Genomic DNA, 21,540 nt, shown 5'->3' with positions numbered 1-21,540 from the left:
GCCATGAAAAAGAAGATGAGTTCATGTCCTTTGCAGGGACATGGATGAAGCTGGAAACCGTCATTCTCGTTAGCAAACTAACACAAGAACAGAAAACCAAACACCATATTTTCTCACTCATAAAGGGAAGTTGAACAATGAGAACACACAGCCACAGGGAGGGGAACATCACACACCAGGTCCTGTTGGTGGGTAGGGGAGCTAGGGGAGGGATAGCATGAAGAGAAATATCTAATATAGATGATGGGTTGGTGAGTGCAGCAGACCACCAAGTCACATGTATACCTGTGTAACAAACCTGCACATTCTGCACATGTACCCCAGAACTTAAAGTATAACAACAACAACAAAAATAATCCGGGCTACTTATTTATACTAAAAACCAATTTCTACTTAATAAATGTAAAAGCGTAGTACCCATAAAAACAAGCAAACAAAAATGCCATAACAATAAGTAAGAAATTATTTGCCAACCAAAGGACACACGGCCATTTATTTATTTATCCATTCATTAATTCTTTCATTCTTTCAACAAATGTTTATTGAATATTTACCAAGGGTCAGAACTATGCTAGAGAGAAAGATAAATACGACATGACCTCTGCCCTTGAAGAGCTCACATCCAATGAGATCTACACCATAAAGTGAATAAGTGACTAAAGAGCACAGTAAATGCTGCAATAAAGTTATAAACCAAGTTCCATGATTGTACAAGAGAATGGAGCAGCTAACTCTACCTAAGGAGTTAGACGACGACTCCTTGAAGACAGGAGTATTTTAGCTGCATCTGAAAGTTCGCAGACATAAATATTTTAAAAGAATATGCTTGTTTAATGTAACTGAAGGTGTTTACAGTCAAGGACAGGGAGAAATAGAGTAGGAGCTTGCCTTTTCCTTTTTAAAGAAGAAATGTGTCCTGCAAGATGTTTATCACAGAATTCCTGCTGAGATAAGAGCCAAAACCAGCAAGGAGAACAGTAAGAGGAAGTATAGGCAGCTAGTGGATTAGGCTAGAGACATGTCTTGCATCAGGATTCATCATAATGCAGATTTGATTTGGAGTAGGACATGGCAACATCACCCAGCTACAAAGAAAAAAAAAAGTATAGCAATGCCATGGTGCCATGGAAGTGCATAGTCCAAAGCTCCTGGTAATTTAATGTCTTATAATTTGTTACAAATTTAAGCTAAAATGCATTCTTCCAAAAGACGCTAAAAAGATTTGGAGATATTCTGAGATGGTACTAGGCTTCAAGGAATGAAAACTACCTTTCAAGAGTCTAGTGAGTACTGGAAGAAAACACCAGTGTAATCTTTACTCTCCCACATTTGGCCCTACATTTTTTAATCCATGGATAGATATCCTTTAAAGAAAACCATTTATTTTTTTTTTTGTTTAAAAGTAGCACCAGTAATGTTTTATTGAAATGCATTACTAATAACAATGTTTCTTAATAAGTCCCTAAATGTTCCAAAATTGATTTTATAAGACCCTGGGACCCCAGCACAGTACAATTGTGGCATATATAAAACACATGTGGAATGCTAAGGATGAAGAAAAAGGAAATGTTTTTGGTATTTGGTGGAAACTAACAGAGGGCATTTTTAAATTTCTCTAATTTAAGAAATATGTTTTCAAAAATTCTTTACCTTTTTTGATCAGTTTTCAGAACAATAACTTTGTTCCCAAGAGTGACTAATGAAGATGCTTTTAAAAATCATTGACATTTTAACATGCTTGATATTTTTAATCCATTGTAGTATTTTACATACACTTATGTGTATATACTTATTTGTGACTGCTGACATTGCAACAATATTCAAGAATATTTTGGAAATAATCACTTATCCTCTACTCAGTTTTTTCCTTTTTTTTTTTTTTTTTGCTTATTTTCTTTTATAAGTATAGTTGTAAAAATCAGAATTTTTTAATGTTTTAATAATTTTAACATTCAAAGTAATTAGATGCTGAAAGAGAAAGCTGAGAAATCACTGACATGAAGTGAACCAAAAAAATTCTAGGTAGTCTCAAAACTGAAGAACAAGGCCTGAATAATCGGAAATAGCCAAAGGACATGTTGGTGATGGTGCTACTATAAAGACTAGTTCTTTATAATGGTTATATTTTAATACTTTGGAAATGGATCAAAAGCAGAGGTCACAGTTGAAAGATCAGAGGTGAAGTAACAGGGAAAACATAATAATGAGCTTTTACTTTAATCACTTAATGCACAAGTTTAAGTCTGATTTTCTTTAAACAAAGGACTATTATTTGAAGAACACCAAAAGACGTTGACAAAGAGAAGATTATTTGAAGTTTAAGTTCTAAACTCTTTTAAGGGTTTAAAGTATTGTGAGGAGACCCTTTAAAACATACCACCACTGTTGGGGACTCAGCAAAAGTGAAATGAGGAAAAAACCCTATTTTTAATATCTTTGAAAAGGAGATTCTTCCTTTAGAAGAGTTCTCCAGAGTTCACAGGTTGGAAAACCAGCCTATTATAACTGGTTTTGCATCTGGCAATTTTAATAATCCTTAGACTGACATGATGAACTAGATGAACTCTTATGAGCACTTCCAGACCTGCAAGCCTATGATGTCCCTTCCAAAATAAATCCTTGATGTACCACAAAGATCAGTTTGAAGTATCTGAGAATAGCTGAAATCTATGCCCTTTTTTCAATATCTTTTGGAATATTCTTGACTAAAACAAATTTCTCTTATAGGCCTTATAAATGTGATGATAATTTATGCAATTGAATTCTGTAGGCAGCTGAAAGATAAATATATATTAATCAATCTATTAGGCAAAATATTTTTAAGTAATCTCTAAATTTTCCAAAGTTGTATAATAGTTAAAACTTCACTTCCACTTAAATATCTTAAAAATATCTCTGATCTAGAAACTTCTCTTTGGATCACTTAAAATTTCTTGCTTTCTTAAACAGAATATTAAAATATTTTCAATCTCCCAGAAAAGTTCTCAGTTCAGTTCAGTTGCAGACATAGGCTGAGCTGCATTTCAATTAGTTGTGCAGAAGCTATACTTTTCCAAAGATGTATATAACTTACATTTACATAAATGTTCCCATAAAACTCAAATACTTCACACAAGACTGAAAGAGGAAACATTTTATTTTAATATGTATAGTGTAACCTCACTGAAGAATTTTTATTTAACTTTATTGTTGTCACTTAGAGCAGTGGTCCCCAACCTTTTTGGCCAACCAGAAACTTGTTTCCTAGAAGACAGTTTTTCCACAGATGGTGACTGGGGCAGGGGAGGTGGAGAGGGGTGGGTATACCAGTCTGTGTCCTACGAATTGGGAACCCCTGCCTTAGAGCAACTCATAAGAGTTGCTTTAAGAATCTCTTATACCTACATTGTAGATAGATAAAACCTTCTAAGTGGTAGTACATGGATAGCAACTAAAAAGTGTAGCTAGATGAATAAGTGAATAAAACATGTTCTTCAGATATAAACATTTTCACAGAAGCATTTATGAGTGGAAAGATATAGTATACAGGATCTACTTTGAAATCAAACAATAAAAATTAATCTATCATTAAACCCTTTGACGTTTAAATTATTCTATTATTTCTATCTTACCATTAATAACTGTACATTTTAAATTTTTTCCTCGTATTCTGAGTTTTTTTAAATATCTTGATTTGCATAAATTATAAATATTTTCATTTAAATGTAAATCCTAAATACTGTAAAGAAATGTTTCCCAAATCTTTTATTACACTCTATAGATTAAAAAATAAATAAATAAATATTCTACAATGAAAATGTCTCTACAGTACTGATAAGCATGGCAAGGGGGTGTTGGAGGAATTCTGTCAACTCAGAATTTTATATCCAGTGTAAATATCCATTTAAAAATCCAATGGAAAAGAATAAATAAAAGCCTCTGGCAGGTGTTTGGTCAAAATAATATGAAGTTAATTTATTATAAAAGCCTCTGACAGGTGTTTGGTCCAAATGATATGAAGTTAATTTATTTCAAGTTGTTAATATTGCTGTTTTTCCACATAGTCACACACACAGCAAATCACAAGCCACACTAACAACAAATATTAGGTAGCTTGGTGAAAAAGTAATTGCGGTTTTCTCAATTACTTTTAATTGCAAAGCAAGACAAGAGAAATTTGATTTCCAACATTGCTGAGTTCAGGACAACGTAAAACCAAATTTGGAAACCAAATTTCTAGCCTTCCACCTTCCCAAACTGCTTCTCCCAGCCCCCATCTCAGCAAGTGGTAACTCCAATCTCACAATTGTTCAAGACAAAAATCTTAGAACCATCCTGGGCTCCTCTCCCTTTCTCACTTCTCTCATCTAATCCATTAACAAAACAGGTCAGCTCTATCTACAGAATAAGTCCAGGTCTCTGACAGCTTCTCACCATCTCAATTGCTACCAGTTGACTTCAATCCACAATTACCTCTCTCTTACTGTAGTAGCCTCCTAGCTGGTCTCCAGATCCTGCCCCAAACTGGGACAGGATATTGTCAACACAGCAGCCCACAGTGTTCTTTTTCGTATAAAGGTCAGCCCACATCATTCCTCTCCAGTGATTTTTTTTTAGCTCAAAACTCTCCAATGATTTACTATCTCAATCAAAGCAAAAGCCAACTTGGGAGGCTGAGGCAGGAGAATCGCTTGAACCCAGGAGGCAGAGGTTGCAATGAGCCGAGATTGCACCACTGCACTCCAGCCTGGGTGACGAGTGAAATTCTGTCTCAAAAAAAAAAAAAAAAAAAAAGTGAAAGCCAGAGTCCTTAAATGACTTTCAGGGTCCTGCAGAACATGATGCTCCATTTTCCTCTGATGTTATCTCCTGCTCATGCTGCACCACCTACACTGGCCCCTTCAAACACTTTAAGAATGCTCTGCTTGGAGCTTTGAACATGCTGTTTCTTCTGCCAGCAGCACTCTTCTTACAAGGACGCTGTCTCTCCCAGAGAGCTACACCGCTTGCCTCCCTACCTTTTTAAATTTTCTTTAAATGTCATCATCTCAGTGAAGATTCCCCTCATGCACGATTTAAAATAGCAATCCCTCCTCCAAAGCCCTGATCCCCTTCATTACATAGCACTTGTTACCATTCAACATACTATATGTTTAACTTCTTTATTTGTTTATTGTGTTTCTCACCCCAACTAGAATATAAGCTTACCAAGGGAAGATACTGATGTCTGTTTGGTTCACTGCTGTGTTCTTGATATCTAGAAAAATGTCTTCCTTATTAAATGTTATAAATAAATGAATGAATAAACTTTGAAAAATTGATTTTCAAAGCACTTTAAATGTTCTTATATGCAAACATTTCAAATACATTACTGACTTATTTCTTTCACAAATCAAAGATCTCTTCTCTTTCCTCAGGTATATTTTTAGATGATCCTTCCTCCCACATTCCCACTTTAAGAATTCACTGGCCGGCCGGGCGCGGTGGCTCAAGCCTGTAATCCCAGCACTTTGGGAGGTCGAGACGGGTGGATCACGAGGTCGAGAGATCGAGACCATCCTGGTCAACATGGTGAAACCCCGTCTCTACTAAAAATACAAAAAATTAGCTTGGCATGGTGGCACGTGCCTTATCCTAGCTACTCGGGAGGCTGAGGCAGGAGAATTGCCTGAACCCAGGAGGCGGAGATTGCGGTGAGCCGAGATCGCGCCATTGCACTCCAGCCTGGGTAACAAGAGCGACACTCCATCTCAAAAAAAAAAAAAAAAAAAGAATTCACTGGCCTTGAACAAGCATTAAGATAGCTCCAAGGCATTATGTTTCTCAAGCAAGAGCTTGAAATTGGAATTTCTTGAAAATTCCAATTTGGGAGACTGGTTTTGGGTGTATTCTGAGTTCTAAGAATCCAGAAAGAAAGGAAAAAAAATATTTAAACACTCAAAATTCCATGTATATCTATCAATTCCCAATACTTTGCGGGTAATCAAATTTTATTCCTGTACCCAGTTCAGAAAGAGAGTTTATAAAGAACACTTTTTACCTTAAGAGGTTACAAATGCTGCCACAGTGCCATCATCGCCCTCTGATGCCAGCGCCACCTCTCGCTTCACGGAGCTCCAGCCGAAGGAGACGGAGGTTAGGTAAGGAGGTCTTTGTACCATGGCTCCTACAAAGCGGACTGCAAGCAAATCCACCGGTGGTAAAGCACCCAGGAAGCAACTGACTACAAAAGCCATTCATGAGAGTGCGCCCTCTACTGGATGGGTGAATAAAACTCATTGTTACAGGCTTGGTACTGAGGCACTCGGTGAAATTAAACATTAGCAGAAGTCCACTGAAATTCTGGTTCGCAAACTTCCCTTCCAGCCTGCTGTAAGAAATTGCTCAGGATTTTAAAACAGATCTGCGCTTCCAGAGCCCAGCTACTGGTGCTTTGCAGGAGACAAGTGAGGCCTAACTGGTTGGCCTTTTTGAAGACACCCACATGTGTGCTATCCACGCCAAACGTGTAACAATTATGCCAAAAGACATCCAGCTAGCACACCGCAAATGTGGAGAATGTGCTTAAGTATACATAATGATGGGAAACAGTTCATTCTCAAAAAAAAATCTCTTCTTCCCATTATTATTATTAGTTCTGAATGTTAGATTTTTTTTTCCCCCATGAGGTGAGAAGGTACCTAAATTTATGACTGTGAGTGGAAGAAGAGGGGACAGAAATCAGGGATTGGCAGTATCTCTATTTTTGTATGTGAATTTTTGATATAAATGCAGGGACAGAAAGCATTAATGTAAGTCAAAACGTTTCAGCAAACAAGTTTCAATGGTTCAACTTTATAATAATTATAAATTAACATGTTAAATTTTTCTGGACAATGCCAGCATTTGGATTTTTTAAAAAAACAAGTAAATTTCTTACTGATGGCAACTAAATGGTGTTTGTAGCATTTTTGTCATACAGTAGATTCCATCCATTCACCAAATGTTTCTGAGGTAAGTACATGTTTTTGATGTTGTCTGTCATCTGTGCTTTTCCTGTAAGTTTGCTAGGAAAATATATTAAACTATGTTTTTTTAAAAAAAGAGGTTACAGATAATTTCATAACTGTCCCACCCCCAAATTTGCCATTCCTTCAATTTTTGAGACACATAACCTGAGATGAATATACATGTTTGTTTGGCAAAGATCAAGCTTGATTTCAGGCTCTACCAGGACAGGAAAGGTAGCGTACACTTTTGCTTTCATACAGTGCACAGTGACAAGCTGTGATCAGTTTCCTCATCCAGATTTTCCCACTAGTGATCTTAAGTAAGTCATCTAACATCTCTAGACCTGTTTTCTCCCTCTCTTCAACTAAAAAACCAACAGTGTTGAACTGGTTGTTCTCTGGGACTGTTTCCAGTCCTAACAGTCTAAAATGTATAACTCTAAATGCTACTGTAAGTTACTATTTTGTTTATTCCATCAGAGTTTATCAAACTTGTCGTTCATGCTCCTGGATGCTTCTGTTTTTAAACCTATCATTTATTTGTATTATAATTTACAAATGCTATTTAACTTATAGCCATTTTCTGTTAACACAAAATGGTTTTGCTGGTCCTTATTCAAACAAAATCACATTAGGAATGTTTTGGGAAGGATCTTTTAAATATTTTCTTCTGTCTTGCAGCTATCACTCTTGATGGCTAAAGTCCTAACTGGCTTTTAGATTTATGATAATAATGAACGTTACTTACCTCGCTCAAAACTTAGTGTTACACCTATAGCAGCCTTTGACTATGTACCATGGCACGCCCTACACAATTAGACTTTAGCAATCCCACTTATCTTAATTCTTTCTTTTCTTTTTCTAACCTCTTTGTTATTGTTCTTATCTTTTCTTGCATAAAATTTTACTGCTTTCTTGTCAAAAATGCCTGATTCTCTCCTTCTCACCCAGTAATTCTGATTACCTTGAATATTATTATGTATTACTGAGGGAAGGTGTTCTCTTTCCAGGGTCCACAAAGGAGTGTAGTTTTAAGCACAAGAACTTCCTAGCGCCATGCCCCCCTCCCATCTCTCTCCATCCAGGAGATTTAACGGTTTATGTTTAAATTTCACAGGAAGAAACTAAGAGTCAATCACTCTAGCGGAAGGAACTCCTTTCATTGGCCTGGGTCTTAGAGAAGGTGGGGGTTCCTACCAGGTTAAAAGTCCCCTTCTTTCACACCCCTTCGGACTCCATGTTTGGATCCCCTTCCACGAACACTCCCTTCATAGTAGCTATTTTTCTCTATCCTGGATTTTCCCTCTGGAGTCCCCTTCAAACACTCTCTTGTGGAAGCCTGTCTTCCCCTCCTAAAATCCATCTTTCTCTCTCTTCCTTTCCACTCAGTGTGGAAGCTGCTTTCCTCTCCTAATTTCATCTTTCTGGATTCTCTCACTCAGTATGAGAGTTAGCGGTTTCTTTCTCTTTCTCTTGTTTCTCTCTCTTTAAATAAAATCACTTTGTACAAACACTTTTGAGTCCAGCATTTCCCGTGCATTGCGCCGTGGTCCCCTCTCTCATTCTTGAGAGAGTAGGAGGCCAGGAACCTGGAGAAACATCCTCTCAGGGGAGCTGAGGGCACCCTGAACCCCAATATTACAGTACTTGTACACATTGTCTATTCAGTCTTAAACAATCTTTTTACAAGAGATTGATAACTTTTAATTCCTCAAAGGAAGATAGGTGCCTACATAATATCTAACATTACCATTTGTGGGAACATACTTCAGAGGATTTGCTGACAAAGTCATCTCTATTCAAATTGCCTGATTACAAATAATATTCAATGAATTGTGTTAAAGGAAAATAAAACAAAAAGTCAGTGATTATTGAGGTAAATAATATCTTCATTAAAACACTAAATATCTTAATTTATAATTATTCTCAAATCCATGTAACTAGTCCCATTCATCTCTACTAGTCAGCTGTGCTTAGAATCCCAACTGCCTGCGGTATTGGCTGCTAGTGGCTCACAGTGTGTCCCTCCATCTGGGATTGCCCTGAGACAAGGACAGTTGCCTCTCCCAAGATTCTACCCCCTCCCTGATGACAGCCTGCACCCAAAGGTGGTCAACATGGATAAAAGCCTTGGCCCCCTGCCTCAGTTTGAGACAACTCGAAAGGGCAAGCCCAGTTCTGGCTCTTTCAATGGGATTCCTTATTCCAATCCTGCTTCCCAAGATGACTCCCAATAAACATCCTGCATGCAAATCTTCCTTTCAGGATCTTGTCTAGGAAACCCAACCTAAGGCAGCAAGCAATACAAACCCATTAAATCAAATATTAAGACTTACAGCCTGGATCATTTCTTTTTCTAAACTAGGTCTGGCAAACAGATTTCAATGAGAGTGTCAGTTTATATACACAGGTTAGATATGCTTGGAGTATCATCTTGAAAATGATTCCAAGGGTAAGTCTGCTGATTTGTAAAGAATATCATGATCAATTTAGGATGTCTTCCAAGGATGCAGAAGAAAACAATGATGGAAAAAGTGCCAGGGATCTACCACCTCCTAGTGATAGAAGACTCTATTGGTTCTGCCTGACCAGTACTACCTTTTCTGATACCAAGGCCCTGATTTTACCTTGGAAAAACACCCCTCTGCACTATCCCCACCAACTCACCCTCTCCTACTCCAAACACAAAACACCCTAGGACTGAAATCAGCATAATCCACCCACCGGCCATAGTGAATTTTCAAAAACAGGTATGTGAGGTAAGTCAGTCTGCTGAAAGTAAATCATTTCAGTGAACTTTCAGAAGAACTTTTAGCTATGATTTTTTAGGCATGAGAACATAAGCCTAAACATGCTATAATCGTAACCTGAGGAGAATATACTTCAGTATGAATTCTGTATAGAGGAAAGAAGAATTGAAAGATTGCAACAACCATACCTAGAGCCAGTCCCTTGGATTTTTGAGTTGCATGAATAAATAAATCATTTATCTTTGAATTAAGCCATTTTGACTGGTGTTTTGGTTTCTGGCAACCAAGAGTCCTGACTCATGTAATTAAATTCTTATCTAGTAACCCAGCTATGTATGAGGCAAGAAACTAAAGAAGGTGGAACAATACTAAATATTTTGACGAACATAAAAAGATAATTGTTCCCAATGTTTTATTTTAATTTATTCATAATCATTTTTATTTCAGAAATATTGATGGCTGCTTTTTTTCATGTAATGTGATTTCACACCTTTAGTTCTAAAATTCACTGGGAAATTCATACCAAAATATATATTTCAACCATTTATAATACCATTATATTATCATAACCCAGATACCCTATCCAGTGTTTCAATTTCATAAGCATAATTTAGAAAACTATAACTAAATGTCTAACCAACATTTATAGTGTGAATAATACCTGATGTGAGTCAAGTTTTAAACTGCTTCTAAATTGACTGTAATGTGGCAGGAACAAATAAATGAATTAGACCTGAGCCTCTCCACATAAGAAATCCAGACATATCCTATTGGTATCTCTCATATAATAACAACTGATACTAAATAAACACTTACCAAAGGCCAGGAACTATCCTAAACACTTGATAGGTGTTAATTCATTGAATTTCAACAATAATCTTTTGAGACTGATGTTAACAGTTTATCGGTTTTATAGAAGAGACAAGTAATTTGCTCATTGTCACACAAAAAGTAATGTGTCCCAGATTCAAATCCAGACTATCAGATCTCAGAACCAGAATATTCTACTCACACATAGTTTCTGTGACAGAACTCATTATAACATTTAGACTCAAGGTTCCATTTTCTTTATGCAGACATAGTTGTTTTCTTGCATACGAACCTGGCCTAATCAGATAAAGTCAGGCCTGGGGCAGTAAACATGGAACAGTCCAAACACCAGTGCCTTTAAATAATGTGGGCAAAATTTAAAGCAGTCCAAAAATACCTCTCTCACCAATAATAATTTGGTATTAATGTGTTGTTTCAGAAAAAAACAACTGTGTTTAAAGGCTCCTGCTAAAATAAAAATTAGTTTCCTGAATATGTAATATACTCATCAACATTTGAGGGTCAACTAATTATCCAGCTGGTTTTCTAGCAAAGCTTGGGAGAATTACCATGTAAGAAAGGAAAGGGGAAGTTCTAAGTTTGAAATGAGGCTGAAAGAATGGATATTGCAAAATTTTTTGTAATATGATTTCATATTTATATGTGAAAAGCTATATTCTATGTTATATATTCTAAATTTTTCAATTAATTAATAAAGTCACACCATGAAAGACTCATAAGAGGTGGATTAATATTTACTGAATGTGAGAATGTGCAAGTTCGGTGATAGATGATTCACCCACGCATTCCTCACCTTTTGGCTTCTTTCTCAAACCATTTTGTGGCTTCCACCTCCATGCCCCTGAGAGTATTACTTATATCTATTTTTTAATCAGCTAAAATATGTTTAATGCTACAATCATGATATCATATATTTCTCATATTATCAATAAATAAAGGGAGGTTTTCAAGTATTGGAGGTTAAAGTCTTTTAATAGGCTTTAGATTACATATATGTATGAAAAGGTAGATAGTGTCATTAAATGCACACACAACCTACTCTGGCCAATTACAGCAGTAATGAAAAAATGAGCACCAGGAAAAAACATAATGGCCAACCTTTTAATTTAGGGTAAGGAGAGTGCTATAGACTGAATGTGTCCCTCTCGAATTCCTAAGTTGAAATCCTAACTCCCAATGTGATTAGACAGTGGGACCTTTGGGAAATGATTAGGTCATGAGGGCAGAGTCTTCATAAATGGAGTTGTGCTCTTAAAAAGAGACTCCAGAGAGCTCCTCTGCTCCTTCTACCATGCGAGAACACAGTGAGAAGATGGTTGTCTATAAATAAGGAAGTGGGTGCTCTCCAGACATGGACTCTGTTAGCACTTTGATCTAGGATTTCCCAGACTCTAGAATTGTGAGAACTAAATGTCTGTTGCTTATATGCCACCCCATCCATGATAGCTTTTTACAGCAGCCAGAATAAACTAAAACAAAGAGGGATAGGTTAAGAAAAATTGCCTAAAATTCCACGACCTCTTTTACTTGTAAGGCTTCTTTTTATTTCAAGCTATATGCTTTATTCTTAGTCAGTGGCTCAATAGATTTTTAAACTAGAAAAGAAAACAAACAACAAAACCCACAGAAGATTACAGGATGTGAAGAAAAAGTGAGAAACCTAAGAAAGGTAGAGAGATAAACTAAAGTGAAGGTGGGGAAAGAGAGTTGGGACAGACCTGGTTTATACATGATATGATTTGGCTCATGTGCCCCACCCAAATCTCATGTTAAATTGTAATCCCCACATGTGAGTGGAGGAACCCATTGGGACGTGAAGAATGGCATAGCTATGAATCTCCTAGCCTGTTTTGTTCTATTTTGATCCTGGGGGCAGATTTCCCCTTTGCTGTTCTTATGATAGTGAGTGTGTTCTCGCAAGATCGGACGGTTTGAAAGTGTCCATTTCCCCCTTTTCTCTCTCTCTTTCTCTCTCCTGCTCTGCCATGGTAAGATACGCCTGCTTCCCCTTCACCTTCATCCATGATTATAATTCCTGAGGCCTCCCATTTATGCTTCTGATTAGGTCTGTAGTACTGTGAGTTAATTAAATCTCTTTTCTTCATAAATTACCCAGTCTCAGGAAGTTTTTTACAGCAGTGTGAGAACGAACCAATACAATACACAAGCATTTTTATAGTCTTCAGGCTCCCACTTCAGAACATCTACAGGCACATATTCCCTGCTTTTCTCTAAAATCGCGCTATAATCTGATACATTTTCCACCACTCTCATTCCCCGCTGCTTCTCCCAATTTGGAGCTGAGTTTCTAGCAGATGAAATCACATAAATAATTAAATATTTTTAACTATTAGCAACTTCATTTATTTATGCAACTGTGTCAGGCTCTGTAATGGCCACTGAAAATTTCACTGTGAACAAATCAGAAATATAATTCAAGCCATGTATGTAATTTTAAATTTTCTAAAAGACACATCTTAAAAAGATAAAACAAAATGGGTGAAAATAATTTTAATTACATATTTTATTTATCGCAATATATCCAAATTTTAACATTTTGACATTTAATCAATATTTTAAAACATTAATGGGACATTTTACTTTTTTCAAATCAAGTCTTAAAAATCTAGTGTTTATTTTACACTTATAGCACATGAGTTCGATTACCGACATTTCAGATGCTCAATAGCCACATGTGGCTAGTGCCTATCAAAAGACACATAATGTCTTGTTGCCTTTTTTTATGGAATTAAATTAGTCAGTGAATTCAGATATAGTCAACTTGATCTTTAATCAGCCATTTATTATCATTGCCTGAATCCATTATTTCATTAGGGTTTGCCAAATGGTGCTATTCTATTATTCCCTCCACATTTATTAGCTGGAATTTTTCTACAAAAAGAATTTTACCACATTAAATCTTTAAGTACCCAGAGGTACAGTTCTTATATAAAAGACAAAATAAATATGACTCTTCCCTTTTATTTACCAGTTTTCAGAATGAGTCGATTTCCTAGCATCCCTGAAAGATGACCTTTTTTTGGTACTATCATCAGCACATAGATTTTAATATACCCGATGTGTTTTAATCTATTGTAATTATTATTATTTTTGATGTTCAATTTGTTCCAAATATGTCCAGTGAGAGTTCTTTCCAGCTGGACGCTGTGTCGCTTTGACATAACCCAAGTGGTCATCAGTAGCTTTCCTATCTATTAGCATGAAAGATAAACCTGGTTTGTATTATATATATTTCCTGCCTCAGACCTGGAATTAGCCATTTTGGCAAGCCCCAGTGGAAAATGGCATTTAGAGACTACAATCTAGAGGAGAAAAAGCAAAACAAAACAAAATAAACTTTTTTTTCCAAGATGAAGTCTTACTCTGTCACCCAAGCTGGAATGCAGTGGTGTGATCCTGGTTCACTGTAATCTCTGCCTCCTGGGTTCAAGCAATTCTCCTGCGTCAGCCTCCCAGGTAGCTGAGATAACTGGCACACACCACCATGCTCGGCTAATTTTTGTATTCTTAGTAAAGACTGGGTTTCACCATGTTGGCCAGGCTAATCTCGAACTCCTGACCCTGTTATCTGCCTACCTCAGTCTCCCAAAGTGCTGGAATTACAGGCATGAGCCACTGCACCCAGCCTCAAATAAAACAATTTTTTTTTTTTTTTTTTTTTTTTTTTGAGACAGAGTTTCGCTCTTGTTACCCAGGCTGGAGTGCAACGGCGCAATCTCGGCTCACCGCAACCTCCGCCTCTTGGCTTCAGGCAATTCTCCTGCCTCCGCCTCCTGAATAGCTGGGATTACAGGCACGCGCCACCATGCCCAGCTAATTTTTTGTATTTTTAGTAGAGACGGAGTTTCACCATATTGACCAAGATGGTCTCGATCTCTTTACCTCGTGATCCACCCGCCTCGGCCTCCCAAAGTGCTGGGATTACAGGCTTGAGCCACCGTGCCCGGCCAAATAAAACAATTTTTAAGGGATACGTCAGGAAGGCAGGGAGAAGACCTGTCAATAAAGAGGAGAAGGGACATCCTAAAAAACTGGAGAAAAACCTAGAGAGCAGGTGATGTCAATGAAATGAGGAGAAAAGGATATTTTAGAACAAGGAAAAAGTGAGCTACAACAAATTCCACTGAGGTGTCAATGCAGATACTATGTTAGGGAGACACAGAGCTCAGTGTTTTAGACCTTTTCTCCTCTGTGTTTACACTCACTCCTAAGTAATCTAACCATTCTTTTGGTTTTAAGTATCATCTTCTGACTCATGGCTTACAAATGTATATATAAGTATCCCTGACTCTCCCTTGAACTCTTGACTTGAATAGCCAACTGCCTACTCATCATCTCTATTTGGGTACCTAGCAAGCATCTTGAGCTGGACACATCTAAAATTTGGACTCTTGAGTTCCATGTCTAATCCCAACTCTGCTTCTACCCTGGAATTCCTTATCTTAGTAAATGATACAATCATTCCCTGAGTTTCTCAAGCCAAAAACTTGGAAAAACTGGTTCCTCTTTCTCTTATCAGCAAATTCTGTAAAAATTCTGCAAATCCCTCATATTTCTCTACTCTCCAGTCCAATGCACCATCCTCTCCACATGTACCACTGCACCAGCAAGTTCCCTAAACAACAAGCAGCATATCATTTCTAAAATGTAACAACTCAGATGATCTCCCTCCCTTACTCAGAAACATCCAAATGTATCCCATTGCCCAGAGAATCCAAAGTCCTGAGCTTTCAGTTTGAACAAGATAAAGTAAACACATTTCATTCATCCTATTCCTCCCACTACTCACAAAACAAACCAGCCCTGGGCAATATTCATAACATAAGTGAAAGAAGACAAAACTGGAGAAAAGAAAGCAGACTGGTTAGGGACCCCAGGACTTGAAGAATGGCATGGGTATAAATCTCCGTTTGTTTTGTTCTGTTTTGTTTGCCTCCTGTATATCCTAGTCTTGGAAAGGAACACAACCTAAAACACCAGCAAGAACACACACACACACATGCATGCACACACATACACAAATCCCAAAAGGACAAAAAGCCCTATCCAAAGGATGAAGGAAAAAGGAAGCCCAGCAGGACATAAACATTTCAACCATACCTGCCCTATTCCAGGTGAACACCAAGAGAAAAGCAACCTTACACCTTTCCTTCCTCACCACATGCTGCAGCCTGGAGACTGTGGACAGAGCCTTATCTTCTACCTCTGCCATACAATAATGAAATGGTGTTACTCCTCCTTCCAAAGAAAGAAAGGAGCTATTGAAATCTTGAGAAGACTTCTTAGAAGCCTATGCATGTAACCCCAGAAACAACATAGCAAAAGGTTTGAAAATTGAACACTCTTCTGAAACACTGCCCAGAATTCAAGTTGGTCTCTGGGAAGCACACAACTAGGGCAGACCAGAATAACACTGCAAAGGCTTTAAAATCTAAATTGAATTTGAATTACAGCCCACAAAAGTAGGCTAAGATGTATATTCTTTATATAAACAGGTTGAATTATTGCGAAAATAGAAGATTTAAATAGAAACCAGAGTCTTATACTTAGTATTCATAATGCTCAGGATACAATATAAAATTACCCATTATGGCAAAAACCATGAAAATCTCAATTTGAATGAGAAAAAGCAATCAAAAGACACCTACACTGAGAAAACACAGATGTTGAAATTATCTGACAAGTTTTGAAAAAGCCATCTTAAAATGTTTCACCGAGTGTTTTTGAATTCTCTTAAAACAAATGAAGAAACACAAAGTCTCAGCAAAGAAACAGAAGATATCAGGAAGACCTAAATGGAAATTTTAGAACTGAAAAATACTGAGAATGAAATTGAATACTCGCCTCATTGACTGAAGAGCAAATGTATGACAGAGTTAAAAATCAGTGAATTTGAAGGTACATTGATAAAAATTATTCAATCTGAAAACAGGGAAAAAATATTTTTCAAAAAATGAACAGAGCCTCAAAAACCTACTGAATGATAACAAAAAATACAATGTTTGTGCCATCTGATTTCCAGAAGGAGAGAAGAAAGAGTACAGAGCTGAAAAAAAATTTGTAGAAATAATAGCTAAAATCCTCCTAAATTCAACAAAAGACATAAACTGCAGATTCAAGAAGTTGAGCAAATCTCTAACACAATAAAATAAAATTTAAAAACCCAGGCTCAAATACATTATAATCAGATTTTTGAAAATTAAACACTAAGAAAAAAATCTTACAAGCAGTCAAAGAAAAATATTTCTTTACCTATACTAGAAAAATTCTTAGAATAACAAAGGATTTCTCATTAGAAACCATGGGGAAATGGCACAAATTTTTTTCATGAGGAAATAAAAGAAGTATCAATCCATAATTCTATATCTAGTTAAAATTTTCTTCATGAAGATGAAATAAAGGCATTCTCAGAGTAAGGAAAATGAAGAATTTTTCACTAGCAGAACTGCTCTAAAAAAAATGGCTAAAGGAAGTTTATCAAGCAGAAAGAAAATTCGAAGTCCTCACCATGATGAGTCAGTATCTGGTGTCTTGCCTTCATCTCTCCTGGTGGCATCTGGGTAATGGCATAATACCTGAAACCACAGCAACCATATTATAGCAATGAGGGTCTAAGCCTGCAACCAAAACCAAAATCCTGAGAATGAAAGAGCTTAAAAAAGAACAAAGGGATTCCTGATTGCACCATTATTATCAGTGAATGAAGCAACTATGAATCTAACTTTGGTTTTCTTTTTATGTGATATAATAGATTTCTTAATGTTTAAGCTTTTTCAGTTGAGGGTTATTGTCACAGCTGAAATTACCCCCAACTGATATGGGATTTGGAATTTATTTTACTTTGTAGGAGTCTTTCTGGAGAAAATTAATTTAAATATATAGAAAATTTATTTACAGGCTGGACACGGTGGCTCATTCCCTATAATCCCAGCTCCTTAGGAGGCTGAGACAGGCAGATCACCTGGGTTCAGGAGTTCGAGACCAGCCTGGCCAATATGGTACAATGCTGTCTCTACTGAAAATACAAAAATTAGCTGAGAGTGATGGCAGGCACCTGTAATCCCAACTTCTTTGGAGGCTGAAGCAGGAGAATCACTTGACCAGGAGGCACAGGTTGCAGTGAGTCAAGATCATGCCACTGCACTCCAGCCTGCATGACAGAGCAAGACTCCATCTCAAAAAAACACTACAGAAGAAAATGTATTTACAAAGATGTTTGTTACAGCATTATCACAATTATATTTACAACAGTGGAATAGAAACATATGAGCATGGCTGAACACCATGGCTCACACCTGTAATCCCAATGCTACAGAAGGCCAAAGCAGGCAGATCACCTGAGGTCAAGAGTTCAAGACTAGCCTGGCCAACGTGGTGAAACCCCATCTCTACAAAAATACAAAAATTAGCAAGGCATGGTGGTATGTGCCCATAATCCCAGCTACTTGAGAGGCTGAGGTCAGAGATCACTTGAAACAAAGAGGCAGATGTTCAGTGAGCTGAGATCACGTTATTGCACTCCAGCCTTGGTGACAGAGTGAGACTTTGTCTCCGGAAAAAAAAATATAAGCATAGGGGAATATCCAAATGATTACTGTTATGCGGCCATTAAATTTGTAATTGTGAAAATCTTAATCGAATATGATAATGTTAGATAAAATAAACATATAACCATTTAAAGTCTGATAGGAGATACACTAAAATGTTGCCTTACAGATGAGTAATGGGATTATACATGTTTTCTTTTTTATACTTTTTTGTATTTACTTAATTAGCTACAGTTGGCATGTATGATTTTTATAAAAATTAAAAATATGCTTAAAGCATATACAAGACTATAATTGTGAAGAGCAGTAAACATGAAAAATATTTCAGTAATATTAGTAAGTTAAAAACATGAAATTTTACTAACAGTGCATGTGTACTGAAATCTATATACCAAAATAAATGCACCTTTTCTGTTAAGGTAGCGAGATTGTGTATGTGTGTGTGTGTGTGTGTGTGTGTGTGTAAAGCATTGCCTTTACAATGAATACTAATAAAATAGCCTAATCCAAGTTTTTCTTCCTTCTTTGTGAAACTTTTCCTAACCTTTCTCAACAGAGTGAATTGCTTTCTATATTAGTATTGTGTTCTTTACTTATTATTATAGTTTGTACTAATTCCAACACAATTAATGCCACAAACAGTGAAAGTAAATACATTTTAATATCTAATTTGATTAAAAAGTAATTAATACCACCCAAAGATATGAATGGATCTTTAACGCATATTGCTAAGTAAAAGAAGTCAGTCTGAAAAGCCTACAGACAGCATGATTCCATTTAGATGACACTATGGGAAAAGCAAAACTATAGAAATGATTAATAGATCAATAGTTCTCAGGGATTTGGGGCTATGAGGAAAGTTTATTAGGCGAAAACCAGGAAATTTTTTTTAGAGTAGTGATACTATTGTGATGGTAAGCACAGGATATTATGCATTGTCAAAACCAGTGGAACTTTAGATCACAAAGAATGAACTATAATATATGCAAATTTAAAAAATCATTTAAAGGAATGCAGGCTCTGACAAAATAATCAAATCATATTACAAATGTATTAAACAACTTCACTGAAGGGAGTGGAAGAAAAAGTTGCTCACCAAATTAACTTTGGAGTCTGTAACACTAAAGGCAAAAGGAACTATATGCAAGCACTTTACTCTAGTTGATAAAGTAGTTTAAACCATTATATATGTATACTGCAATTCAAACATTAAACAAACTGGTGGCAAATAGTAGAAGCCAGATTTCTCACTGCTGAAGTGAGAAATTACAGATAAGCAAAGGGAGAAGGCTAAGATGATCCATAAAGAGTGGATGAAAATTAAAAACATTAGTTTAAATTTTCATTTAGCTTAATATAGACACAGATTGGATATACACAGAAATATTCATAGGTATGTGTATTAATAAAGGTTAGCATATATGCATATATTTCCTTGCTGTTTCAGGTGAGAGGGCTTAAAAGCAATGACATCCCAGCAGTGATGAGCATACCTAGTGTGCAGATCTTCGTTTCTAATACCGTTTCCAATAAAAGGAACCAAAGCTCCTTGGGGGAATGGTTGATCCTAGAACTTAGGAAATAAATAAAATGAACCTGGAGCATCTTGCAGTTCTGGAATGTAAAATGTTTTACACACACACACTCACATACACACACACTAACGGGACTGTGTCAGAGGGACACAGGAGCCAAATGAAAGAGCTTAGTGGCCAAAGCTGGAACAATTTGAGCAACAAAATTAAGTACTATTGAATTATAATACCATACTGATATAAATTATTAAAACTTATTGAATAAATAAATAAATGGAAGAATAAATTTTGAGAAAACATTTCAAATAACATATGTAAATACTCCACCCTCAAGACATGGTACATAATTCCTCACTCTTTAAGTGTAGAGTATACATGGTGTCTGTCTTGCAAATAATACAATACCGAAAGGTGAAGAAAAGCTTAACTTTACAGTGAAGAAACCTGACAAATACTACCCTAGCCAACTAATTAACAGTGATAGGTCATGTTAATAATATGTATCCTTAATATGATGTGATGAGAAGGGCTCTTTACCTCTGTGGTCTTCTTTCCCAAAACCCATACCCACAGACTAATAGTGAGAGAAACATCAGAACAAACCCAACTGAGGCACATGCCACAAAATACCTGACCAGTACTTTTCAAAAATGTCAAAGTCTTCAAAACAAGAAAAGTCTGAAAACCTGTCACAGCCAAGAAGATTTTAAGAAAACATTATGATTAAATGTAATATGGTGTCCTAGAGGGTTCCTAGAACAGATAAAGGACATAAGGTTAAAACCAGGAAAATCTAACCAAGGTATAGACTTTAGTTAATAATAACATGTCATAATTGGTTCATTAATTTTGACTAATAGGCCAAATAAATATAAAATGTTAATAATAGGGGAAATTGTGTGTGGAGTATATGGGAACTCTCAGTACTACTGTCCCAATTTTTCTATAAATCTATGACCATTCTAAAATCTAAAGTTTATTTTAAAAAGTAATTAGCAATTTCAGCCAAATACTCTGTCCATGAGACAGGCAGGAAGATGTAGATGGAAAACTTCTGAACTCATAGTTAACACCAAGATCTTATTTCAAGGATTCTGCTTGTCATAAAGAACACTCAGCTACAGATTGTGACTGAGCCACAAAGCAGCCGCATAGCTTTGGGATCTGGATCAGTACCCTTAATCTAAAAATGAGGAGTTGAATAGATGATCTCCAAGGCCCAGACCTAAAATTCCAGCATTTTTATCAGAGCTCAATTCAAGATCTGTTTCACTACCTACCTACATTTTAGCAAAAGCCTCTTGACCTCCGGTAATCTCAGTTTTGTAGGCATTAAACTCAGAAGACTAAAATAAATAATCTTTAAAGGCACATTCAGTTCTACAAATCTTCAGCAACCACGTGTCACTGTTTCTGTCAACTTTAGTTCACTTTAGCAACCTGAGCCACCTCATAACACTACCAAATATTTCAGGCCGTAATTTAGACTGAAGCCTCCCTGAGGACATAGAGCAGTTTCATTTCACTCACAGTGGTATCCCAAAGGCCTAGGAAAGTGCTTGGCATTTAATAGACACTGAATTACTATTTGTGCAATACACAATGAATATTTAATTTTAATCATGCTTGCACTAAAGAGGAAACAGAAAACTACAGCTCCCAAAAAGACACCCAGAAGGAAAAGCCAAGAGGGTATGTCCATGAAACCAAAGAGCCTTACAATAATAACAATATCATTCTGCTGAAAAATCATAATCATTTTGGAAACTGGCTCTTTACGAAGCAGGGTTATTAATAAGGTTATAAATTCCTTATCACTTTCTTACTCAGGCAGAAAAACGGAGAGAAAATATTCAGAAGAAAAACACAACATACAAAGCCCCATCTG

General features: G+C 36.5%; 1 long non-coding RNA gene across 1 annotated transcript in view; it reads right to left on the bottom strand.

The window, feature by feature from the left end:
- LOC103791511 (uncharacterized) overlaps window positions 1-21,540 on the bottom strand; it is a 112,627-nt gene that overhangs the window by 30,936 nt on the left and 60,151 nt on the right. The window contains exon 4 of the long non-coding RNA XR_004740112.2: window positions 17,078-17,145. This is a non-coding gene — a long non-coding RNA (uncharacterized LOC103791511). The remainder of the gene's footprint in view (window positions 1-17,077; window positions 17,146-21,540) is intronic.

The sequence above is a fragment of the Callithrix jacchus genome, chromosome 2 (genome assembly GCF_049354715.1).
Source record: "Callithrix jacchus isolate 240 chromosome 2, calJac240_pri, whole genome shotgun sequence".
In the NCBI taxonomy this organism is placed as follows: domain Eukaryota; kingdom Metazoa; phylum Chordata; class Mammalia; order Primates; family Cebidae; genus Callithrix; species Callithrix jacchus.
This window is presented reverse-complemented; position numbering and strand designations above follow the sequence as displayed.